General features: G+C 53.8%; 1 protein-coding gene across 2 annotated transcripts in view; it reads left to right on the forward strand.

Moving 5' to 3' along the window:
• EFNB1 (ephrin B1) overlaps nucleotides 1-15,905 on the forward strand; it is a 60,723-nt gene that overhangs the window by 6,013 nt on the left and 38,805 nt on the right. The window contains exon 1 of one of the 2 annotated variants that reach the window (XM_026066171.1): nucleotides 14,750-14,858. The exons of the other annotated variant lie outside the window; for it this stretch is intronic. The gene's annotated coding sequence lies outside the window, so the exon portion shown is untranslated. Of the gene's footprint in view, nucleotides 1-14,749; nucleotides 14,859-15,905 lie in introns of those variants that run through there. 2 annotated transcript variants of the gene reach the window in all.

Genomic DNA, 15,905 nt, shown 5'->3' on the forward strand with positions numbered 1-15,905 from the left:
GGCCGGCGAGCGCGGGGTGCGGGGGCGCGGGAGGGTGCCTGCGCCGAGACAATGGGAGAGGGGTCTCGGGTATTCATTAAGCGCGCGCCATGGCAACGGCTCCGGTGCGCCAGCCAAAGCCCAAGCCCGTTACTAGGCACTGCCTCCATCGCTGGGGGGCCGGCGGCGGCGTTTCGGGTGGGATTGCTGGCTTGCAGAGCCCCCCGCAACGGGGGGACGCGCCCCGAGCCCCGCGGCGTGGGAGAAGGCTTGGGGGGGCGGCGGGAAGGGGACCGCGGCGGCACCGTCCCCGGCAGGCGGCACGTCCTCGGGCACCGCCGCGGCGATGGGCGGCGGGGAGGGAGGAAACCTCCGTCTCCACTGCGGTATCTTGTCGGCTTTCTTCCGTGCGCTCGGGTGGCGAGTTCAAGGATTTTGTCTCTGGGACAAAAACCGAAGCTGTTCCCTTTCCCCAGGCACTGCGAGCCGCTGGAGACCGCTGGCGCATCGGGCTGGTGGAAAGCGGTGGTGGGAGGCGCTGCGGGGCAGAGCCGGCCGGGGGCTCCCAGCGGGCTGCTCTCCCCGCCAGGCCTGGCAGCCAGTTTATTTTTAGGTTTAAAAACGGAACAAACAACAGATTTCAGCCCTCCGGGCGTTCAGAAACTGAGGCGTCCAGTAATGGAGGCTGTAGCCCAGCCCTCGGCTCGTGGTCTGCCAGGGCTGAGGAGCTGCCGCCAGCTGTGCACATCTGGCCTGCGGAGGGAGAGGAAGAGGCCGATTCAGGTTCTTCTGCATGCTCTCGAAAGAAAAAACGACCCGTTCTTTCCACTTATGCCTCTGGGTCCTGCCTGGTGTTTGCCAGCCGGGTTCAGGGCTCTTTGCAGGGAGATGCTTTAACCTTTTTGCTTTTCTCCGTCAATCCTTTCCCAGGYCCCAGTGCTTGGTTGGAAGAGGCCAGGGCTGGGAGCGTGGCCGCCCTGGTTGTGCCGCACGGGACGGGACAGCTTCCCGGCGTTGCGAGCGTCGTGGCGCAGCTCTCGGCACCGGCGCGGGGCGCATCCCTGCCACTGCCACCTTCGAGAAGCTGTGTCCAGCCCCGGCTGGGGGACTWCCCAAGTGCTCCACTTATTTTTCCTTGTTACCTTCTCCCATCTTGCGTCTCTGTTCTTCCTGGCTGTCGGAATATCCTTTCTCCTAACGGACTGAGGGTGCTAACCCACAATGGGCTGCTTTGCGGGTGGTGGGGGTACGGGATGTCTTCTAGGTTAACTGCGGTGCCGGGCTGTGGTTCCCGGGGAAGCGGAGGGGGAATGTTGGCAGGCTGTAACCGGGAGAAAAGCTGTCCTTCTGGAGCGTGAAGACACACATATTCTCTCTCACACCCTCTTTTCTGCCCTCTCCCCTTAAAGCAAATAGCAAAAGGCTCTGCCAAAGAAAACTGGTGGCTTTTGACTCCTTTGCTATTTGCCTAGCAAGGCAGAGGAAAGGCCAGCCAGCGGGGTGAGATTTATGGTCCTACCTAGTGTGTCTGGACTGATACAGCTCTTTTTAGGGCAGTAAAACTGTTAAAGCYCTCCTTAGACTGGTCTTGGATGCGAGATGACACAAACTGACCCTAATGGTGCCAGGAATCTTGCTTAGCTGTTGTGATTTGATAGAAATAATCACTTAGGACGAGGCTGAGGCCAGCAGACTCCTTTTGCTTCTGCGGTCACAAATCCTGCCTTAAAGACAGACAAGCTGGTCTGTAGCATGGCCTGTTATTGAGGTGGAAGCAAGTACACGGAGCTTCTAATGACACGTCTAGAGTTGATTTTTGTGGTGTTGGCCTTGCTAAAGAAAGGGTTGCTCCTGGGTTTGGGTGAGCTTTCTTTAGCATGTTTTTGAAAATCTCTTTTGATGGTTTGCTCTTTTGTTAGCAAGGGAGGAATTCTTGTCGCCGCAACTTTGGTCTTGCTACCTGTGCCTCTGCAAAGTGAGCGATTTGATGCTGAGCTCTTTCAGTCAACCCATTTTGATCGGTGGAAAGCCAAGGCTTAGTTTAGCTGGAATTTGTACTGCAGCGGCTTTTTGGGTAAAGGTGCATGGGGCAGTGGGAGGGAATAGTCTGCTCCCTGCTGTGGCTTTTGAAAAAGATCTGGGGTTTCATGATCAGAAAGGCCCGAGTAGCGAATGCTTCCAGGGTTCGGTCTGGCCAGATGGTGCAATTGCAGGTTTACAGTTTTAGCACCATAGAGAGCCCACGGAAACCAAAGTGCTGGGATGGTAACCTTGTTATTGGTTAAAATAATCCCCAAAGAGTCGGGGCAGTGAAACAGGAGAAGTGATTTCTCTATTTAAACACTGTAGAGCTCGAGAAGCTATTCATATGTTAACGTAACGGCACTTCCTGCGGTCTTGGGCMCAATAGTCTGCCCTGAATGCACCCTGCTCCACGGTTTTTGCAGAGGAAGGTGCAGAGAAGGGCTGTGCATGCTGCCTTCTGGCACGCCGTTCTCCAGGACTTCCCTTGGAGATGGGCAGAGAAGAGCRCTAGTCCTGAAAGCTTTGGGTCTGGCAGCATCTGTGGCTCATGCGAAATTAATGGACTTTCTTGTTCCTCTCTTGCCTCCCATATTCCCAAAAGGAGGTTGTACATTTTATTAAAGTTCAGCCGTACGTGTATCTAGCCTAAAAATAAAAGCAAGTAAGAGCCAGATCTCTTTCAGCGAGAAGAGGAGTTTAAAAATGACACTGTGGTGTATTGCTGGCTTCTCCCTTGGCCTCTCTTGCTGTGCAAAGTGATGCTTACCGCTCCGTATATCCCTTAGCTGAGCACCTGGGAATGGTGCCGGGACAGGTTGTGGGGAGTTTGGTGGCCTGTTCCTGTTGGGAACCCTTTGTGCAGGGTCCTTCTCTTTGCTGCGGGTTGTAAATACACAGTAAATTGGGGCTTTTACATCCAGATAGGACCTCTAAAACATAACGAAGCAGCGTGGGCAGCACTAGGAAGAGGTTTTGGAGAGGAAGAGGCGGTTTTCTTCCCTGCTGAGTGACTTTCAGGACGATGACACAAAGTAGAGGCTGGATTTATGCTTTCTTGTGGGACTTGCTGACCAGTCTTTGGTGATCTCTTGCATATTTTGAGTGTGTGAGAAAAGAATGGAAAAAACCTTTGAGCTCTTATGAGTCATCTCTAGCTTTTTCTCCTAAACCAATCCTAAACGGCCTGTGTTGTGGGGTTGAAAGTCCTGTAGAGCCAAGTGCAGTATAAAGATTATAGGGCGGATTCGGAGGTTAAGAATATTATGTGACCTGGTTACTCGGGCAGTTATTATATGGCTGTAGTGGACAGCTGTTATGGTTGTTGTATGCATGCGTTTTGTTATAATGGAGTGGCTAAGAAAGGCTTAATAAATTATAATGCAGGCTCCAGTCAAGCAAGTTCCCGGTAATGACATGAGGGCTCAGTGAGACGGTGATTTACAGTTGCCTGGGAAGATGTTACTTCCAGACTTGGCCAAAATTACAGAACTTGTTTTGCCACATCTGGGAGTCAGGAGATCAAAAGGACTGCGGCGTTAGTCACCGTGCAGACAGAGGAGGGGAGCAGCGATGGTCATGACGCCGTTCCCGACGAGCCGGCTAACAGCTTCCACCAGAGGGTCTGACGAAACCTGCGGGACCTGTTGGTGCAGGGGAAGAGCATCGAGTAATTGAGATGCGGGTAACCATTTGCAGGGTTTTCTCCTCTTCGTGCTAAGATTAATCTTTCAAACCGCAGCATTGCTTACCCATGTTAAGTCTTCGTTCCAGTTGTCCCAGGGGCCTGCTCGCGAGCGTGGTTGGCACACAGGTTGCCAGAGCCCAGCCCTCGCCAGGAATCCTGAGAATCTCTCCCGGGAAAGATGAAGGCACAAGCCCTGACACACCGAGGGTGGTTCCCTGGGCGAGATGGGAAGAAGCGGAGGACGAGGCTGCAGCCGCGGTCCTGACGTGCCGCTTCCTGAAAACTCGCTTTAGAGATGGAATCCTGCGCCGTGCGTCACGGACGTCTGCGCTGCCCCCGTGGATGGGCCGGGACGGAGTCCGGCTGCGACTCGCCTGAGGTTCGCTGGACGCGTGCTTGTGTCCTGAGCCCTGCCGCAGCCCTCGCCAAGGCTCTCCCGTAAAAGTGGTCTTATTGACTTAAAGTGGGAAGGGGTTTCCTGGGAACCTCCCCAAAGCCGGAGGCCCCCGTGGCTGCTGCTCTGCGGGGTAGAAGTGAGTTTGGTTTTTGTGCCTCTGCGAGCTGGTGGAAGCCCTCAAAAAAAAAAAAAAAAAGTTAGACTAGTCGCTCCTCTCCCGCTTCCGAGGTAGCTGTGTGCTCGTGTGTGGCTGGCACAGCTGGAAATGGGGAGCTGAGTCATTTGGGAACCCCTCCTGCACCGCTGGGCATGCAGGAATGAGTCACAGCGTTTGGTATTCGCCGTGTTCCCGGCCCGCGGCTCCGGGCGCCGGGACGTGCCGAGCCCCGAAGYGAGGGGAGCCGCCGCGCGGCGGTGCCCCGGTGCCGGGGGTGCGGAGCGAGGGGCAGCAGGTCCAGGCGCGTAGCCCGCTCCCGCGCGAGGGCCTCCACGCTCCGGCCTCCCGCCCGCGCTGCGGAGATTAAGGCCCGTGAAGGAAATGGATTCCTTTTGCCCAAAGTGACTAACCACAGGCTGAAACTTTATCTCTTTACTTGTTTGTTTTTAGTTCTTAATTTTTCAGACTGAATTTGCAGGGAGCGGGGGGGGGGGAGGAGGGGTCTTGAGAAGATCGAATGACTGAATACCACATTTGGTGTTAGATCTCGGGCCAAGCGAGCGGCGCCCTCCCTCCCTCCCTCCCCCCCCAGCCCGCGCTTTAGGTGGGGGACRAGGCCGATGGGGCGGTGGACGTGAACTCCATTCAGGCCGCTTCCCCCGGCGGGCCCTGGGTTTCCTGTGCCGTGGGCCAGCGTGGCATTGTGGAGGGCTGTAATTTGCCTCCGCTCTGTTCTCGCTCGGGCTTCATCTGCATTGCAATTAGCAGGGCTTGGCTGGGAGGTCTTGCTCTTGGGTTCCTTGGGCATATTAGTGCCGCTGCCATTTTCCCTTCCAAGTGGGCGCGCAGCCGCTGTTGCGTCCCGTGCCAAAGTAATTCTTTGCTTTGGAACTGGGAAGCGAAATCTCCTCCGTCTTATTTCTGAGAGGTCAGAGAAGAAGTGGGAACCCCGCTGCTCGAACCTTGTTCCCTTTTAACCTGTCTTCCCCCCCCGCCCCCATCCTCCAAATGAATGGAGAAAGAACAGGGCTGCAGCCAGAGCACAGGCACAGGCGTTTCTGGTCCTCCCCCAAACCAAAGCAAAATAGAAAAACAAACGGAGCCAAGCGGGGAACCTGATCCGCTTCCGTCGGATCATTTAATGTCTGTAGCATCCAGGGGTTGGGTTTTTGGTTCATGCCGTTTCTGATGAATTCTAGCTTTTGAAATTCCTGGTGGTGAGCAGGGCTTGGCTGCTGGACGTTTTTTCTGGCRGGGCTCCTGCAAGAAGAGCCTTGAATACTTGGAGGGCAGGAAGCCCCCTGGTCCAGAGCGAGCTCTGTGCGTGTATCGGGTTCTGCGGGGCCGGGTCGGCGGGGCTCGCCGGAGGAGCAGAGACCCGTTCCTCGGCCACGTGGTCTCCTCGGGCTTTGAAGCTCTGCGAACGAGCCCCTCCATGCTCTGCTTTTCATTGCTTTCCTGTTTGCTTGGACGTTTTTTGGGGGTGTCTCTGCTCTCCCGTCCTCTGGCTCGGATCCCGCCCGTTTCCCCCCTTGCTGCCAGGAGCGCTCTTAAGCGAGGCTGCGAGCGTACAGCTGTTGACCCCTGCGAAAGGACTTGAGAAACCCGATCGGAGGGTGCGCGATGGGGGCAGTCGGCTGCAAGCATAAAGGAGGAGGTGAGCGCTTGCTGCTCCCGTGTCTTCTCCGGGCCTTTGTCGACGCAAGGCGACGCCGGTTCGGGCGAGCCGTGCCGCGCCGTGCCGCGCCGCGCCGGGCTGGGGCCCCGCGAGCAGAGCCCGCGCCTCATTGTCTCACTTTTCTCTCCATTCCTGCGCCAATTAAAGAGCCGTGTTGCCATTCATGGCCCTTATGGTTTTGTTCAGTTGTCTGTCAGCTCTTGTCAAGCGCCGTTCCCTTCCCCTCCCCCGTTTAAAAAACAAAACCTCTTACAAACCCCGCTTTGAATCGCGCCTTACCTCATTCGCAGCATGGGGGCCCCATTGACGGAGGCAGGAGCGCGGCCGCGCCGAGCGGCGGAGGCAGGGAGACCGCTCCCCACGACTCCTTTGTGGAGCCCGCCTGGCAGGCCCCGCGGCCGCGGGAATGCCAGGTCACGTGCCCGCCCCGCCGCACGGGGCGGCACACCACCGCTTCTTGACAGCGTTAATTAGATAACTCCGTTTGTCTTTATTTCTTTAAGGGGAGGTGCGGGCAATATTACTCGAGGGAGAAAATATAGCCCTTTTTTTTGGCAAAATCCTTCCTCCTCGTTCCTGTYGCTGGAGGAGTTGCTTATTGTGCCGGAAAAATAATTAGTTTCCCGGGGCGTGTGTTTGCACGCGTGCGCGTTGCTGTGGGGCAGGGGCTGGAAGCCGCCGGCTCAACCCTGGCGTTCGGTCGGTCTTGCTCGCCGAAGGCAGGTGCCCGGGAGGGGGATGCTTGCTGCGGCACAGCCTGCCCGGCGGGGAGAGCCGGTGCCGGGGGGAGCCGGCACCGTGCTGCCCGCGGAGCGAGGGCACCTCTCGGGTTCAGGAACCGGGCAAATGACTGCTGCAAAAATGTCCTGTCTGCCCCGGTGCCGGCCAAACACGGGCCAGAAGCGGTGCATGGGACGGCAGAAGGACATGTGTGCGCACGTGCTGCTGACCTGCACCACCCTGGCTAGAGCCGGGATGGGAAGAGGCGTCTCCGGTCCCCCGCCTCATCTGCCGGCTCCCTCCACCTTTCCTTGGAGCCGCGTCGGTGCAGGGATCAGGGTTGGGCTAATGCACTTGCTAGTGAGGAAGATGAATTTTGCGCCCTAGGCCTGTGTTGGTGCAATCTTCATGCAAGAGCCCGCAGTCCCACTGGAACTGCTCTTTAGCAGTTGCTGAAAACGCTGCAGGTGGCAGTAGCAGCCTGTGYGAGTGATCTGGCCCCAATTAAATCTCCTCCAAACTGCCTGAATTGTCAGCTTCTTTTTTTTTTTTTTTTCCCTCTCGCAGGGTTCAGACTAATGTTATTTGTTTATATGGTTCATGGTGCAATGTCTTTTGGACAGTTTAATACATGGGATACTGCATGGTGATGGGAATAACAAGCCTGTTTAATTTTTTTTTTTTTTTTTTAACATCAGAGACTGGCTCTTGTAGCTTTGCTGTATGCTTTCCTTGTCCCGGGCATTCAAAGGCAGAGTAATCAGCAGTCATCCCATTAAAGAGTGGACAAGTGCATGAGCTCCAAGCGGACGTTCTGGCTCCCCTTTTGCCGTGAGAAGGAAGTGCTGACTGAATGCTTCTTTGCTTGCTTTAGGGTAGCAGCTCGCTGCTTCTGCTGTTCAGGACAGAAGTCTTTAATCTGGCAGGAGATCGTGCTTCAAAGCTCGAGAGAAGTGCTCTGAATGGCCTTGGCACAACGCTGGATTTGCTTTGGCTGGGGTTTTCTGCTCTTAGACCACTCTGAAAATGGATATTATCTTGTGATATTGATTTGGTGGGCAGTTTAGCCTCTTTTGTAGTCCCCATCACCTTTGTCCAGTTGTTGTTACAGCATAAACCAGGAGCTGTAGAGCAAACTTTGCCTTTGAGGAGAAGTCGGCATGGGAGCAGCCCAAGTGGGCAAGAGAACAAAAGAAAACATTCACCTTTTGTCCAGTCTTTCTTCCCTGCCGCCCGCCTTTGATCGTACTCGGACCTAGTCCTGCTTCTGGGCAGTTCACGAAGGCAGTCTCCCTCGGCCGGACTTGCTTTTCCTCCCTCCGGTTTCTGCCATGCAGAGTGATTACGGGGTGTTCACAGCCCAGTGCAGATCTTTTCCGGTGATGGGAGAAACTCGCTGAATGCCCAAGCTTGATGGTGGATACGCATGTATTACTTCTCTTTCCAGGCTGACTTTCTGCACTGCTCCGTAACTGGAGAGACATCACTTGTAGTGATTTCGCAGAGGCAGGAATGGCTTAACTGTATGTAGTTATAAATAAGCTATTTCAGACAAACGCCTTTGTGTAAGCCAGAGTTAGAAAGCGGCTATAATACGTAACAGAAGCTTTGAGACTTCTAAGTGAAGTGTGCACGTGGTCAGTCCCATTTCAACTACATCTAATCAACCTCACAGCTTTTCTGGAAAATAAATGAGCGTATCAGATGAACACCCAATTTGCATTAAAAGAGCAACTGTTGAAACAATTGTGGCCCAAATGTCCCCCAGCTCGAGCACTGCAGTATAGCCAAGTATGGGTATGGGTGGGACCGAGCTGCTCTGTAGCTGGAAGAAGCCCTCCTCCAGCGCGTCCCAGGCACTGTGGAGCCTTGGTTTCTGCGGTGACCCCGACTATCACTTCTTGCCCACTCTGGCCTCTGTGGGCCTCAGTCTGAAGCCACCCAACCTCTGTTGTATGTTTGTGGGCAGCTGATGAGTAGCAGTTGGGATGGGTCAGGAGGAGAGGTGGTTGGCAATAGCAAATGTGCATGTTGTTGCCCTGGAGGGGGAAGCCAGTGCTTTCTCCTTGGGTTCCCTGTCTGACTTGGCCCTCTAATGTCCATCAGTGGTCAACCAGCAGTTAAACAGAAGTCCGTGCCGCAGATCTCTATTAGTTGCTCCCTTTGGTCTATTCGGGACTCTTAGGCTTAGGTGTGCTCTGGTTAGCATGCATCTTCGCTTCACTCTAATTACTTGAACAGCTTGGGGAGAAAGCCGTTCCCACAACCATGCCATGGTGCAGGATTGCTGTGAGTCATCTGGTATGAGCCCTGGCTGGAGGCAGGGCATGGGCTGGAGGGGCCGGGAGCGCGATCCCATCCAGCATCGGCGGCCACTGGCAGGGCGTAGGTGTTCAGAGGTGTGGCTGGCACCTCGCGCAGCCTGCCAGCCGCTGGGGTGGCTGTTGCAATTCTCCTTAGCCGTAGCAATTTTCCCAAACTCTGAAGCCTAGATTGCTAAACTGTTTTCTTTAGCATTCTTTATGATAAGACCCCTGGACCCCTATTCTACTTGTTTTATTCTGCTGGTGGTGATCTTGGCATAAGCACTGCTGGAACCTCGTAATCTGAAAGCGTTGTGGTGCAGAWAGCTGCACTTGAGTGGGAAAGCCTGCTCAGGAAGGCAGAAAAAACTTGAAGCCCGTGGGAATTGTTCTTTCTGGCTGATGACCTCTGTTAGTTGATCTGGACTTCCTCTTCCATGTCTTCTGATGCAGTAATAATAAAAGAATCTGTACTGAAATCAGAGGGACTGCATTGTTTGTTGAAGGATGGCTTTTTTGACAAAGGGCACCTTCTCTAATGAAAACATGCTGGACAATGGCAGTGGGTGAGGTTTTGATTCATCAGACTGCCTGTTTTTAGGAGAAAGGGGGTATGCTGGGAAGAGGGGAAACCAGACCCTTTTCCAAGTTGCAGTTTTGCAATGGTAATCTGGATCCTCTTTCTTGCTTCCCATTGTAGAAAGACTATGAAGTTGTGTGTTTCTATGTTAAAATAGGTTCTGTCTGGTCTTTTATTTGCTTATCAGGTACAACGGGGCCTGAGGGAAAAACAGTCTCCCATTTACATTTTGTAAGTGCTTGGTTTTCAGAATTATAGCGACAACTGTGTGACTTCTGAACAAATCTATTGTTGGTATTTATCAGAAGGTTGTTGTCACATCTGGTCGCTGAAATGCAAAAAAATGTCCATCGTGCTTAATCTGAGGCAGACTGGTTTCTTGTTTGTTTGGCTTGTATTTGATGCTTCTAATCATGCTTTTTGGTGTCTGTAGGTGTGCTGGGTGAGGATGTGCCTTTTGTTTTGGGCTGCGGAGGTGCCCAGAGCAAATTCTAATCACCTCTGTCAGGGCATCCCGCAGCTAGTCCTGCTGGGCTCCTCGTTTCTCAGGAGCCTGAAAGATGCAGTGGTTTAAGAGAATTGCAGTTGAGGGCAGTAGACAGAGAATTTATTATTGGCACTGAAGACTGGGAATTGAAATGGAGGGTGTGGAGCTGTGATGGGATCTCTTCTGTTTTCCCACTCAGGACAGACAGCTTTATGCCAGGTAAGCAAGATGCTGCTTGGTCTTAAGTGGTTAAAGCTGGGTAGAGAGAGTTATGTTTTGAGGCCCTGAATATGAGGCTTATTGTTGTTAGACCTTTGTCTGAAGGAGTTGGAGAGGTCCCTTGGCATTGCAGAAAAGGACAGCCGCTGTCTGTCCTGCGGAGAAACACATGGGATTTCTGGCTCCCGTTTAAGTGAGGGTTGGGGATGGTCTTTGAACAAAGACTGACCCGAAGGTGAGGGTAGCAACATCGGCGGTGGTGGGAGCGGAGCCTCTAGGTGAGGGAGGGGTCTGCAGCGACCCGGGGCCCCTCCGCCTGCCGCCGAGAGAGCCTTGCCCGACAAAAGGTATTTGAGCTGCTTTGCCCGGCCTCTTTGCGCAGGGGGAGGGCGGGGGGTTCAAGTGCGGCGCTGGGGAGAGCGTGCTGGGGCTGCGGTGGAGGCTGTGCAGCACATTTACCGGGCAGCAAAGAGTGAGCATCTGCTCTTTTGTTCCTAGGAGCAGAGCTCTGCGCCTGGAGTGCCGTGTGGTGGCTCACCTTCTGGAAATCCAATCCCTTTGCTATCTGCTGATCTGGATTACCCTAGCACTTTTCCCCATGTTTAATGTTAAAACCTCTTTCTGCGAAGTATTAGGGGTTTTTTTTGTTTTATTTTTCCCCTGCAGCTGGTGTTTACTCAACTTTTGCTTACATTTTAACTTTGGTTTGATAATAAACTCGAATCAGTCATTGGTGCAAAACTTACAAGTGATTACATATATTGGAGAAACATTTACTTAAGTAACTTCTAAGTTCGTCTAAGAAAACGTCTGCTCTTTGCGGGGGGGGGGGGGGGCCCCCCGCCTCCGGCGGGGCCGGAGCAGAGCTGACTGCAAGTTCAGTCCGAGGTGCGGATCTATAATAGTTCTCAGCTAATGATTTTAGCAGAGCTGTGGCATGCGTCTCCTGTCCACTGGCCGTCTGATTTGTTCGCTGCCGGCGAGCTCAAGTGCATACCAACTTCTGCTTCCCTCCGAAGGAATGTTCAGGTTAAATATAGCTGCTGGTTTTGGCTGAGTTAGTGCTGGCTTTAAACTCCACTTGATGCTGTTTGCCTGTATCCATATATATTGTGGTAACTTTTGAGTGCTGCATCCAGTCAATTCCAAATTGCTTCTCAAGTGGATTAAACTGACCTGGAATGAAGCATTTTTGGCTCTGAATATGAGTGATACCTGCAGCAATTTAGGCATAGCTGTTGTGTTTCTTTATAATTTATATCCGCTCTGGATGCGAATTTGCTTCCAAGTGCGGACAGATCTCGTGGGTGTTGAACTCCTCCAGTACCCTGGCTGCTCTCAAGAAGAGCAAGGTCTTGGCTTGCTTCTCCGGGAGATCTGACTTCGGGTTTGCAAGCTGAGCTTCGCCTTGCCAGTAGGAGCCTACTTGGAGGGAGGCGAGCGCTCGTACCCGTGCCAAAAGGGGACGGGCGGGCGGGCGGCCTTGCCGCGCCGCTCTGCAGCTGCGCCTCTGCAGCGGCGCCCTGGCTGCACGGTAGATGTTCAGAAAGCACGCGGGGAGCGTTTTCCTGCCCCAAACGCTGGTGTCGCCCGAGGCGAGGGACCCCCCCAAGCAGGGTCGCTGGCGCTCCGGAGCTCCGGCGTTTGTGGGCTGCGAAAGATGGGGGGGGGGGGTTTCCGACGGTGGGAAGAGCGCGTCCGCAGCGGAAAGGTCTCCCCGAGATGTTGGGACTCCTGCTCCTCGTGGGCTGGCCCACGCCGGCAGCAAAGGTGTCCGTGGGAGCCGCGGCTCCCTGGAGCTCGCGGGCGCCTTGCTGTGACCTCCGGGAAGCAGCGAGCGCGGAAAGCGGGACCCGCGCGGGCGGGAGCCTCCCTGCCACCGCTGCCGGAGGAGGAGGGCGAGAGGGAGCAGGAGACCCTCGGAGCGTGGTGGGGAGGGGGGGGGGCCCACGCGGTGCCCCTCGCCCGTGTTTGGGGGCGAGGTGAGGGGGGGGGCCCGGCGCTCCCGGCCGCCAGGCACCACAAAATGGCAGCCGGCCGGGCGGGGAGCCGCGTCGCCATGGCGACCGGCTTATGCCTCGCTGATGCGTCGTGTAAATCCGTTTAGAGACGAGAAGGGCCCTTTGTCTTTGGGAGGGCTGAATGGGCCTCATTAAACCTGAAACGTGGGGAAACGGCCTTAAAGCGTGTCTGGGGGTGGGGGTAGGGGTGGGGGGGGGCCAGGTCGAGTGGAAGGAGCGAAGCGGGCGGCCGACAAAAGCCCTYGAGTCGCTGCTCCGACTTTATTGACGGGGGCCGCTCGCCCCCACGGGCCGGGCCCCTGCGCCGCGCCGGGTTTCGCCCGATTTCGTCGAAGGCCGCCCTCCCGTTTTGGGGCTGCGCTTGGCGGTTCCTCCGCCCGGCCCCGGGGGGAGCAGGCAGCCCGCAAGGAGCGCGGGCGATGCGACCGGCCGTTCCCGAAACCTCCCGGCGAGGCGATGGAGACCGGCTGGCGCGAGGTGCCGTGGAGCCGGTCCTGCCCGGATGAGGGAGGAGAAYGGGTTTCTCGGGCAAAGTGTCCTCATACCCTGCTAAAAATCCATGGCAAAGCTGCTTTTTCCAAGCCTCTAGGCCGGCCCTGTCCTTCCAGTGTCGCTGCCCTCTTGACGCTTTCATCGAGAGCAGAGGAGCGGGTTATTTACTTATTTATTTTAACATGATAACGCTGTCCTTGCAAAGCACTCTGCACCGAGGACACTCAGCGCTTCGGCGGCGAGCGCACGAGTTGTCCCCGTCTTGCAGGCGGGAAGCTGGTGTAAAGCGCAGGGCTTCGAGTCGCCGCCTTCCCGGCAGCAGCTCTTCGGGGGCTCCCGTCCSCTCTCCGTGTGCTGCGTTTTCTCCCCCGCGTCGGTCCCTCCTTGCCGTTTCCGTCCCTCCTTGCAGGACGCTTCCCCGCAGACGGCGGCTCCGGGAGTGCCCCTGGGCTCCATCCTCCCTCGCGCCGCTAACGGCCGGGTCCCGGCGCGTGAGGTTTCCCGCCTGCGTTCGTTGACATCTGCAGCCCAGATTAGCTGTTTATGAAGCTGAGCGTGAAACCCAAGCGGCACGGCTCCCGGAATGGGCTCCGGGGTGGGATGTGGCAGGAGAAGAGGGTTTGCGTGCAGATAAGGCGCCGTAGTGGCCGTGGACTCGGAGGGAAGGGTGCAAAGGGATGACGTGTTTCAAGGCCCTGCGCGGCGTGGCGTGAAATCCGGAGCATGGGGACTCTCCTCCCTCGGGCAGGAAAGGACTAGACAGGCTGGGGAGTCTGAGCCAGCATCCTCCTCCTCCTCCTCCTCCTCCTCCTCCGCCTCCCTGCATTGCTGCTTTCCCTTAAGGGATGCATTCCCAAGGCCCTGTGGTTATGCTAATGATGCTGATGAATATTCAGGAGATTGCCACAAGCACAGGGTCACCTGCTGAGTGTAGCTCCAGCTTTGGGTTGGGTTGTGGGGACATTAACTTGTGTGGGACTGAGGGTTGGGTTTTCCCATCGGTGGACATGGTGGAGATAAACTATCCGTGGAAGGAAAAACTGACGAAGATGGATGTGAGGATACAAGCTAAGCGAGTAGTTGGGCTCAGCAAGCCGTTTAAATGTATGGAGGGAGCATGTCCCTTCAGCAAAATGGAGAAAGCGGGAAGGGAGGCAAAAGCGTTACGTATTTAAACGGCAGTTTCAAGCAATTTTACTCAAGAATGGAGATTCTGTTCGTACAGTCTCAGCTGATGCACTTTTTATTTTATCTTTCAAGTTCTTGCAAGACTGAGAGGACTGGTTGCATGGATAGATATCATTACCGCTGTTGTTCTGAAATGGGAAGCTGCTGAGACCGACTGGGCCATGGGGAGTAAAGGGGCCATAGGAATAACGTTGCCAAAAACCAACATCCCTTCCTTTTATCTGCCTTTGTGCTGAAAGGTGATGAGGTGCTGTCAAACAGGGTGATCAAAAAAGGGTGGTAGAACAAGGTTCTGGATTAAACTGCAGTGAGTCAGAGGGACCAGGTGGTATTCATCCAAGGATTGACTGCGCTTACCCTTAAGTGGCTGAGCTGCTAACAAGATGTAATCCATCATTAAAATCAAATGCTATATCAGAGGGTTGGCGGGTATCCAATGTTGTGTTTACCATTAAAGGTATTAGGAATGATCCTGAGAATTATAGACCAATGCGCATTACTTTAGAACCAGGTAAATTATTTGATGAAATTGGCCATGAAGATTAGTTTGCTACATATGCGTGGTAGAGTAGGAACCAACTGTCGTAAGTTTTGGTGAAGGAAGCAAACTAGTGGGAAGAGCTAACTTTCTGCATGTGAATCTTGGGCTAAAATGAAAATTTTATGAAATGTCTCCCAGGGATCTACTAAATAAAGTCTGAGGAGATGAGATTTGTCTTAGGATGTGAATTGACTAAAGAAAGGATGGAGGGGTGAAATAGTCAATTATGGTTATTATTTAGGATGACTGTATCCTTGCTGTGCTGATGCCTTTATGACCTGGAGGAAAGAGCAAGCAGTTGTGAAGGCAGAAATTGCAGAAGTCAAGGTGGGATTGGGAGACCGAGTGACATGGCAGCAGGTGAAACGTGCAGAAGACAAGTGCAAGGTAATGCACATGCAAAACAACCGTCTTAATCATTCATGCACACAGACCTGAGATTAACTGGAGCTCCTGTGGGAGAAGCTGTAAGTTGCTGTTATGAATAACTGAAAAATATCTCTTTGAGCAGCTGAGGCCAAAGGAGTGAACGAGATGTTAGGCTGTTTCAAGAAAGACTTACCTGAAATTGCTGCATTCTGTTCTGATCACCTCATCTCAAAAGGGATATAGCAGAAATAGAAGAGGTCTGTAGAAGGGCAATGAAAATAATTATACATAGATTAGCAGAAAAAAAGATTGAGATTGAGGGCTTTTTTTTTTTTGGTGACTAATAATAGTAGGGGACATGAAAGAAGTGAGATCTAAACGTATGGAGATGGTGAATTGCATGCTCCTATTTACGTTTTCTTGCGGTGAGGAACAACTCGACTGAACAAATGAGAAAGCCATGGATACTGATGGGAGGTAGGGGAGAGGGGGAACCTCTTCATTCAGTGTGTAATTAACTTCCTTCCATAGGATATCTTTGTCCCCAAGAATTTCGCAAGAGTAAAAAAAAAAAATCAGATTGTAATAACACCACTAGTTACAAAAGAATGCTGTATAAATCTTTCCACTGAAGCATATAAACTGGCCTCCGAAAACAGTGGGTAGGAGCATAATTTTCTCATGCAGCCCCCCCTTCCCTGCCTAGTCATGCTGCTCGCTGGTAGTTTGCTTCGTTGTTCTTGCACCTCTCTTTGAAATAGATCCGGGCACTGTCAGCGTACTGGAATTAGATGGGCCATTGGGTTAGGTAGTATACAATTGCTGTGTGTTAATTTTACTTGGCTTTTGAGACATGAAGAAATGAGTTGTAAGGCAAGAGCTGCTAGCTCCAGAGCTGTGCTTTGTGTCCGCTGAGCGGGAGCCAGTGGGCACTGCTATCAGCGTAGCTCTATTTTAGCCTGCAGATTGTTGTATAGCACAGAAAAATCCGTCCCTTTTCTCCATAGAAAGGGAAACCTGATGTTCTTGAATCCATCTCAGAGCTTACAATACAATTGTTCCCAT

This window comes from Apteryx rowi, unplaced genomic scaffold (assembly GCF_003343035.1).
Source record: "Apteryx rowi isolate R43461 unplaced genomic scaffold, aptRow1 scaffold_24, whole genome shotgun sequence".
Taxonomy (NCBI): domain Eukaryota; kingdom Metazoa; phylum Chordata; class Aves; order Apterygiformes; family Apterygidae; genus Apteryx; species Apteryx rowi.